Consider the following 9,760-nt stretch of genomic DNA (forward strand, 5'->3'; position numbering starts at 1 on the left):
ATGTATTGCAACTTTTCTTCCTTCTTTCCTTCCTTTTTGCCTCCCTCCCTCCCTCATTCATTCATTTATTCATTCTTCATTCATGCATTCATTCTTCATTCATGCATTCATTCAGTATTATAGTGGGCTCTTTGAATTCTCCTCACCGGTTTTCACAGCTTTGCTGCTAATGACTGGTATGCATTTTCTTCTTTAGAGGATTTTAAAGGGAAGAGCACCTGAAAGTTTGATTCTTCCACGGCAACCAAAGATGGCCTGGGGAGGGAGTAAGAAGGCTCCCTGGACTCTGGGTGGCGTTAACTCATTCCCACATTTACTATTGCCTTGGAGTCTGTTTTAGAGAACCTAAGACAGATGTTTGCCTTCATTATAAAAAAACATTTACGGTGCGACCTGGGGCGGCCGAGTGAGGGCGGCTCGGCTCTGCGGTGGCTCTGCGGCTGTGCGGTGCGGCGCGGCCCAGCCATGCCGTCCCGAGTGGAGGACTACGAGGTGCTGTACACCATTGGCACGGGCTCCTACGGCCGCTGCCAGAAGATCCGGAGGAAGGGCGACGGCAAGATACTAGTTTGGAAGGAACTTGACTATGGCTCCATGACAGAGGCCGAGAAACAGATGCTTGTTTCTGAAGTGAATCTGCTCCGTGAACTGAAACATCCGAACATTGTCCGCTACTATGATCGATTTATTGACAGAACCAACACAACCCTGTACATTGTGATGGAATATTGTGAAGGAGGGGACCTGGCTAGTGTAATTACCAAGGGAACTAAGGAAAGACAATACTTAGATGAAGAGTTTGTTCTTCGAGTGATGACGCAGTTGACCCTGGCTCTGAAGGAATGTCACAGGCGACGTGATGGAGGACATACTGTGCTGCATCGAGATTTGAAACCCGCCAATGTTTTCTTGGATGGCAAGCAAAATGTCAAGCTCGGAGACTTTGGGCTAGCGAGAATATTAAACCATGACACAAGTTTTGCACAAACATTTGTTGGCACACCTTACTACATGTCTCCTGAACAAATGAACCGCATGTCCTATAATGAGAAGTCAGATATCTGGTCCCTGGGCTGCCTGCTGTATGAACTGTGCGTGCTAATGCCTCCATTTACAGCTTTTAACCAAAAAGAACTGGCTGGGAAGATCCGGGAAGGCAAATTCCGGCGGATTCCTTACCGCTTCTCTGATGAGCTGAATGACCTTATTACGAGGATGTTAAATTTAAAGGACTATCAGCGGCCTTCCGTGGAGGACATTCTTGAGAACCCTTTGATAGCCGACTTGGTCTCCGAGGAGCAGAGAGGGCAGCCAGAGCGGCGAGGGTGCAGGGCGGCGAGTGCGGAAGAGCCCGAGAAGCCAGGAGACCCCGGCCCCCTGCTGAGCGAGCTGCGGCTGAAGGAGCTGCAGCTACAGGAGCGAGAGCGGGCGCTCCGGGCCCGGGAGGACAGGCTGGAGCAGAAGGAGCGAGAGCTGTGCGTGCGGAAGAGGCTGGCGGAAGACAAGCTGGCCCGTGCTGAGGGGCTGCTCAAGAGCTGCGGGCTGCTGAGGGAGCAGAGGCTGCTGGCCCTGGCCAGCTCTCCAGAACTTCTTGATCTGCCATCCTCAACAATTAAGAAGAAGGTTCACTTCAGCAGGGAGAGCAAAGAGAACACGGCGAGGAGCGACAACTTGGAGAGCCAGCCTACTGCCAAGTCCAAGTGCAAGGACCTGAAGAAGAGGCTTCATGCTGCGCAGCTGCGAGCACAGGCTCTGTCGGACCTGGAGAAGAACTACCAGCTCAAGAGCAGGCAGATATTGGGCATGCGCTAGCCTGGGAGTCGCGGGGCCGCCTGGGAGCCGCAGGGGCCTCTGGGAGCCGCGGAGGCTGACTGGGAGCCGCAGGGGTGCCTAGGAGCTGCAGGGGTGCCCGGGATGCGTGGGGGCCGCCTGGGCGCCACAGGCCCTGCAGCATTCAGTGTTGCCGCCCTTTGCAGTTGGTACTCACTGCTGTAGCTTTCCATCCCTGGTTCCTGCGCAGCACCTTTCTGTGTGGTGAGCTTGATATTTCAGTTTCAGAAAACTGCTTACGCTGTTTTCAGTAACCGTTGTACCAGATGTATAAATTTTAAATTTTGCCTCCTTTTAAGAACACTTTATGGAAGGAGTGATGTTTCCTGGACCATTTGGGCTCTTGATCCTGTGTGTGGTTACTAGTAGGAATAGGAGAACTGACATTCTAGATGTTGGGGAAAAATAATGTTAGGGAAAAATATTCTTGCAGGAGCAGCTCTTGGAAAGTTTTACATGGCCGAGTCATGTGTTTGCAGCTGTCCTGTCTAGCTTTAAAGTCGGAGTCTCGGGTTTGAAATGTTCTTTAATTTCTTTAGGAAACTAGGTTGCGTATAAATTGATCACTAACCCCATCTTGTCTAGCCTGTAAATACTCCAGTGCAGTGCAAATCTGTGAGTGTGGTGGGAATTGGTCACTGTGTCATCTGTATTTTTGTATCCCTTGTTACTCTTGAGCAGCGTCTAAGCTGGCTGTCATTTCCCTCCCTGTCTCCCACTAAATAAAGGTTTTCCTATATTCCTCAAAAAAAAAAAAAAAAAAAAAAAAATTTACTACCTGCTAGGTGCCAAGCCTCACTGTAGATGCTTATGGTACACCCCTTGTCTTTAAAAGCGTTCCTTCTAGGGACCGACAGAGAAGCCATTCACACGTGATGATAACAAATGCTATAGCTAAATAAAAAGCAGGTTGTTGGGGATAGAGTGAGGGTGGTGACGGCGTTTGATGTAAGATACTCAGGGAAAGTCTTTTAAAAGGTGACATTTGATCTGTATGGGAGTTCTGACCTGAGCCAGTTCACCCTCTTCAGGCAACCTGGTGGTTCCCTGCTCCAGGGAGGTCAGTGTATTAATGCTGAATGTAGTGCAGACACCTGATCAGCATACTGCACTGTAGCCCAGAATGCTTAGACTCAAGCGACCCTCCTACATCAGCTTCCTGAGTGCCGGGACTACAGGCACATCCCCACACCCAGCAGAAGATGACCTCTGATCAGAGGTCTTGGTTGGAGTACGAGATGGGGGCATTTGGACATCAGGGGTGTGGGAACAGACTATGTAAAGATCCCTGGCCAGGAATGTTCTCAGTGTGGTCGGAAATGAGAAGGGGCCAGTGTGGTTGGCATAGGATGTAGAAGGGAGAGTGAGGGAGACCAAATCTAGGGCTGGGAAAGGAGGAGCTGGAGTCAGTTCCTCCAGGTGTCAGATGCCTCATGTTCTGCTTCCCTACAGTGAGTATAACTTTTCCTCTGAATGGTATGGGAACACCTTGCAGTTTGAGCAGAAGAGTAGAGTAATTGGAAGTTGCTCGGCCTAGCATTGAACTTCCAATCCTCCTGCTTAGCCTCCTGAGTAGCTGGGAGGACAGGCTTGGGCCACCTTGCCTGGCTTGGTTTTCACTTCAAAAGATGATCTTGGTTGCTGTGCTGAGAACAAATTGTAAGGAATAGGGGAGGAAGCAGGGAGAAGGTAATGAAAAGGTGGCTGAGCAAGAATCCTCACAGTGACAGTGTCTGGAGTGGACATAGGTGGTCATGTTCTGGATATGCGATGTCAAGGCATATCTTAGGGTTGGTGCTGTGGGGAAAGATATCAGGTTTTTTTTTTTTTTTTAATTTTAGTATTTGGTACAGGGTCTCACTATGCACCTTAGGCTCATAGCGATCTTACTGTTTTCAGGCTCCCCAGCTCTGGGATTATAGGCATGCGCCACCATGCCAGGACTCTTGTTGCTGGCTCAGGATACCCCAGGGGTGGGTCCAGTGTGGCATGCTGGACTGGGGATCTAATCTTGGTCCCTGCGCTTGCCAAAGCAGGCACTTAGTCCACTGAGCTGTCTCGCTAGCCCTTAAGGCATCACTTTAGATACTAGTCTTTTTTTTTTTTCCCTGAGTAACTGGAAGAATGAGAGAATGAGGCCTGAAGGGAAGGCCACTATGGTCCCCTTATTCTGTGATCCAAACTCATAGCATTCTTTAAAAAAAAAAATCAACCTTCAGGTGACTCTGCTGTAATGTGAAGGTAGGCTGTGTACAGAAAAAGATTGATTTGCCTACACAAACATCTTAGAACTTCCATGCATGTGAAAAATTTGCAGAATAAATAGAAACTTTAAAAAGCACTTAAAACCTACTTGAGTGATTTGCATTGTACAGGTTACTTCCCTGACAAATTAATGAAAAATGAACAAGTCAGTGAACACTTACAAATTTAAGAGAAAAAAATGGGATCAAAAACAAATGGCAGTTGAGATGTATACATGTAAAAAGGCAAAAGCTTACAATGAAATAAATACGAAATAAAACTGACATATTTTTTTTTATTTTTTTTTAAACTTTTTAAAAAAATTTTATTTATTTGTGTGTGTGTGTGTGTGTGTGTGTGTGTGGCCAGCTCAGCCCACCAGGGGGCGGGGCTGGCTGGCATGTTGTGCTGCGGGATTGAACCGCGGTCCCCGTGCTTTGCTAAGCTTGTTCTAAGTAGGCGCTTTAGACCACTGAGCCATCTCACCAGCCCCCTTTTTTTTCCTTATGAAGATTTTAAGATTTCACTATACTTGCTGTTGGTGAAAACTCAGAGAAACAAAATATTTCAACCTTGAAGTTCAGAAATGTTCAGTCCTTCTGTGACAACAAGATAATGTGTCAATAGTTATGTTTTTAACTTCTTTACTTGCCTTAGGAATTTAGGGGACAATACAGTTGACCCTTGTATCTGTGGATTCTGCATCCACAGATTGAGCCAAATTTGTATTAATGATATAAAAACTGAGTCTGTATTAAAGATATGCAGACCTTTCTTCTTGGCATTATTGCCTAAGCAACATGTATTACAGCAATTTACATGGTTGAAATATGGCTGGGAATAAAAGTGATCTAGAGGTGGTTTATACAAGAGAAAATGTATACATTATAGGACAATACTATGGCTTTCTATTTTAGGGACTTGAACATCCTCAGATTTTGGTTCCACAGGGGCTGCTGGGACACATCCTCGATGAATACTGAAGCACAAGTGCACGAAATATGGCAAAAATTAGGATGAATCTAAAGAACAAAATTTAAGTATTCATAAGAATCAAATCTGTAAAATATATTGTGTAGAATATATATGAGCAGAAAAAGATGTAGCAAATAGTTTGCAAATTGCCTGCGGTGAGTTTGGAGGATTATGGAGCATTTTTAGTTGCTTCTTAGAACTTTTTGGTGTTTTCAGGACATTTGTTTTCTTTTATCAGAAAAAAAATCCAAGGAGCTGGGAAGATGGCTCAGTAGAATAAGCGCTTGCCTGGCAAGTACGAGGGGCTGAGTTCAATCCCCAGTTTGGCAAAAAAAAAAAAAAAAAAAAAAAAAAAAACATCATAAATATGAGGAAAGTAAATAACAAACTCCTAAACAGCCCATGGGTCACAGATGAAATTAAAGAAGAAATAAAAAAAAAAAAAAAAATCCTGTAATAGACATTCTTAAGAAAAGAATCATCCTTCCTTTTTTCTCGTGCCTTTTGTTCAGCTTAACCCCTCACCTACTTTAGGGCTGGGTGGGTTTGCTCATTGGGATTGAGTGCCTTTCACTTGACCTTACAGAACTCCTTTCCTAATGTAGTCAGACTTTTTTGACTTCGGCTACAGAAGATGTTTCATTACTCTTTATCTAGTGTCCAGTATAGAAGCTCAAAAGACTGAATGGTGCTTTCTGGGACTCCCTTACATGCAGGGTGTGGGCTCTACCAATCAGACACGTCTGTACCGGGCTTTGGCTTAGAAGGTGAAGCAACAGGAAAGCAGCGATCACAAGGAACCCATTGGTGGGGCGAGCTCTGGCCAAAGTAAATCTAGTTCTCAGAGAAAGCAGCAGTGGTACCAGGGGTGGTGGGGTCCTTGTGATGTCCCTGGTGGCATCCATGGCATTTCCAGCACCAGTATCCGGAATGCTTGCTGTTGGTAGTGTGGGCCAAATAAGGGGTGCAGCAGCCACAGCACTGTTTTTTTTTCTCAACAGAGTTCAGTGTGGTGGGATTGAGAATTCTCTTTCTGGCAGTGTGGTTTCTGAGTTGGATTCTCTAGCCCTGCTGGAGATTGTGTGAGCCACTAATTATCCTTTAATGAATTCTTTTTCTATACATATTAGCTTGAGTTGATTAACGTGCTCTGCAAATAAAATACCTAATGGACACATGTAACTCCCACTTTTTGATATCACCTTTCTCAGAACTTCATCGCTTGATGTCATTTTCTTGCATGCCCAGCTGTAGGGAGGTTACTTCCCTGCCCAATAAAGGATGATGGCTTCTCCTACTGCTCCTAAGCTGTATTTCTCGAGGCCCGATCAGCACCCACTTAAGCTCGCCAATGCTATTAGCTGGCTTCCAGTATCACTTGGGTACCCACCTCCTTGTTTTTATTCTCAAAAACCTCTATGTTCCCATTGGTACCTCACGCGACTTTTCTCAAATTAACCTTAGTTAGGAAATGGTTTTGAGTAAAAAGAGAAGAGACTGAGATGGGAGGGACAGATCGTCCTTTGAAAAGTAATGAATTAGTCCATCTATAAGCTAATGCTCCTCGTTGGTACCATTGTTGTAGCTCTAACCAATCAAGCTAAAACTAGAGAAAAAATGCCTAGAAGGGGAATTTAGAAACTTGACTGGCAGTAAAAAGGTGGGCATGTTGGCATTTAACAACTAAGTTCCCAATCAGTATCAAAGAGAGATGTATTAGTACGTGCAACAATACTACTGTAAGGGTTTAAGCCAGTCATTATAAAAATGAAGATCAATACCATCTGTTCTTTTATAATACTCTGTAATTTTAGCAATAAATCCCTGAGAAACTTCAGGTGCAACCTATATGTTATTTGGGAGCTGCGGAATAAATTTCAAGAACATTCTGTCTTGTAGTGAAAGAGAGAAACAAGAAAAAAACCAGTGAAGATGAAATGGACTATTTAGGTAAACAGGGAATTAGCCTCAATTTGAGAGGGGTAACCTGCAGTATGTACATAAGAAAGGACATTGTGGATCCCGACTGTCCTTCCTGCCAGTCACTGGGATGTTCCCTCTGTGGACTTGTAAAAACCTTGTTCTGGCCTTATCTTCTATAAATTCAAATTACATATCCTGAACCTTTTTTCTTTCTTTAGAAAATTTTGATGATAACTTTGAATCCCTTGATTCTTCTGTTTTCTCCCTAGTTTGCCTTGGTGTTTATAGATTTCCTCTACCAAAACTTGTCTGGAAGGTTTGTTGTTTTGGAGCTAGTTAAATTAGCAATTGTCCAATTCCTGTTTACCCAGACTGAATGTCATCCTTGATTGTTCCTGTTTTGTGTGTTCTTGGTTAATATTGTTATACCCATAATAATTTTTAGAAAATACTGTTTGACTTTCTCTTTCAGGTTTTCTTCTGTGGATGTACTAAGATTTGTATATAGCAGTTTACAATTATGTTTTTATTTTTTTAATGAAGTGGCACTGTATTACATATGTTGTTCTTTTTTTTTTCCCTCTTAACAGTATCTCCCTAGCGTCTTGCCATGTCATTAGATGTAAAGTGCTTCTTTCTTTCTTGAACTGCTACATCATATTTCATCGTATGGATGAAGTACATTAATTTATTTTCCTTTTTTTTTTTTTTTTTTGCAGAACCAGGGATTGAACTCAGGCCCTTACACTTGCCAGGGGAGCACTTATTCTACTGAGCCATCTCCCTGGCCTATTTTCCTAATTTTATATGTACATTGTTTTTAGATTTTTGCAAACAATGCTGCAACGAATTATCTTGTACACGTATCTTTTTGCACCTGTTTTTCTGTAGGATAATTTCCTGGTAGAGCAATTGCTAATTAAAGGGCAATGCATTCTAAAAATGCAGATAGATGTTGCTAAGTTGCTCTCCAAAAAAGTTATTGCAATTTACACTGCAAATTTGGATGATAGTGTAGATCTGCTCTAAATTAATATGGGCCTTCCCTGAACTCCCAACACGCTGTGACTCCTAGGATTCAGTTTTCATTGATTCTTGATTATCCTGCCTGATTAATACTCCCAGTACTCCCAAGACACCTGATTTAATCCCATACTTGTGAATTTCAGGAGGTAATCTTGCCTGTTCTTTGCCACCTTCGACTTGATGACCTTTTGTCCTCTCCCTGTTGCCCCATCCAAGTAGAGATCACTGCTGTAACTTCATAAATGCCGTCGGTATGAAGGGCAAACAAAGAACAATGAAGCGTTCTTCAAAGCCCCTTGGTAACCTTTCCTTTACCTCCTCACAGCCACAACTCAGGATGTGAGTCAGTTTGGCATCACTGTGACAAGCACCTATGTGGGGTTCGTGGATCTGGAGGTCTCAGCCCGTGGTTAGTGGGTGCATGGTTCGTCTTCCTTGGGTAGTGGAGGGAGACTGTGGCTCATCAGAATTGTTTGCCTCATGGCTGGAATGAGGGAGAGAGAGGTATTACACTTCACCTTTGTCAGCGCTTGATAGTTTAAAAATATTTGATACTTTGAAAGCGGAAGGGAAATAGCTTTCCCTAATTTACATTTTTAGATACTTTTTTTTTTTTTTTTTTTGCAGAACTGGGAATTGAACTCAGGCCCTTGCGCTTGCCAAGGAAGCACTTATTTCACTGAGCCATCTCCCCAGCTATTAATTTACATTTTTGATAGTTAAGTTTTGTATTTTTTTCACATGTTCTGAGTTATTGAGATTCTTCTGCCTTCAAACCATCCTTATGATGTCCATAGAAAAACGCATTTTTCTTGTTAATATTATTGTCTTTGCCATTGCTTCATTTTATTTATCTTTTTTATGTATTTGGTACAGGGTTTCACTATGCAGTTCGGGCTCCCAGTGATGCTCCTATCTCAGCCTCCCCAGGGCTAGGATTCCAGGCATGCGCCACCGCTCATGGTCTTTGTGGCCAGCTCAGCATGCCCAGGGGGCAGGGCCAGCTTGGCATCTGGTGCTAGGGATTGAACCTCCATCCCTGTGCTTTCCTAAGCAGGCGCTTAGTCTGCTGAGCTATCTTGCTGGCCCCCATTATTTTATGATAAAGTCATCTTTTGGGAGGCTTGGTCTCTTTCTGACAGTTTCTGGGACTCAGAAGAGGGCAATTTCTCCCTCCTTTCTTTTCCCTTTCCTTTCCTCTTCTTCTTTTCTTATTCCTCTCCCTCTCCTTCTCTTTCTCCTTCTTCTCTTTCTTATTCTCTCTCTGTCTCTGTGTTTCTGTTTCTGTCTCTGTCTCTCTCTGTCTCTCTCTCTCTGTGTCTCTCTGTGTCTCTGTCTCCCTCCCTCCCTCCCCCCCTCCCTCCCTCCCTTCTTTCCTTTCTCTGGTCACAGGTCTGTAGACAGAAAAAAAAATAGAATAAAGACCTTGTTAGGTGTTCTAGCTAATCTTGACTAGAATGAAGTTTTTTTTTTTTTTTTTAACTTTGTTAGAGATATTCCTAGAAAGAGTTAAATGAAAAAATCGTTAATAGAGAGAGTCCCCATGAAAGCAGCCCAAAATGGGTCAAGGATGGGGTTAGAGAAAGAGAAAAAACAGACAAAGAAAGGCACCAACTGACCTTGGGACTTTCACCAGGGGATGAAAAACAAGAGCATAGAGGCAGGACACAAAGAAAATCGAAGTTTACTAACTGTAAGCCCACCCCCCAATAAAGTATAAGGGAAACAAGGGGGAGGGGACCGACTGTAAGACAGTGTGTGC

General features: G+C 43.8%; 1 pseudogene across 1 annotated transcript; it reads left to right on the forward strand.

Moving 5' to 3' along the window:
- Positions 1-403: 403 nt before the first annotated feature.
- On the forward strand, positions 404-2,369 carry LOC101585360 (annotated as a pseudogene). Its single transcript, XR_001116998.2, has one exon. The product of XR_001116998.2 is annotated as a serine/threonine-protein kinase Nek2 pseudogene (transcript).
- Positions 2,370-9,760: the final 7,391 nt, after the last annotated feature.

The sequence above is a fragment of the Octodon degus genome, unplaced genomic scaffold (assembly GCF_000260255.1).
Source record: "Octodon degus isolate 3935 unplaced genomic scaffold, OctDeg1.0 scaffold00001, whole genome shotgun sequence".
NCBI lineage: Eukaryota > Metazoa > Chordata > Mammalia > Rodentia > Octodontidae > Octodon > Octodon degus.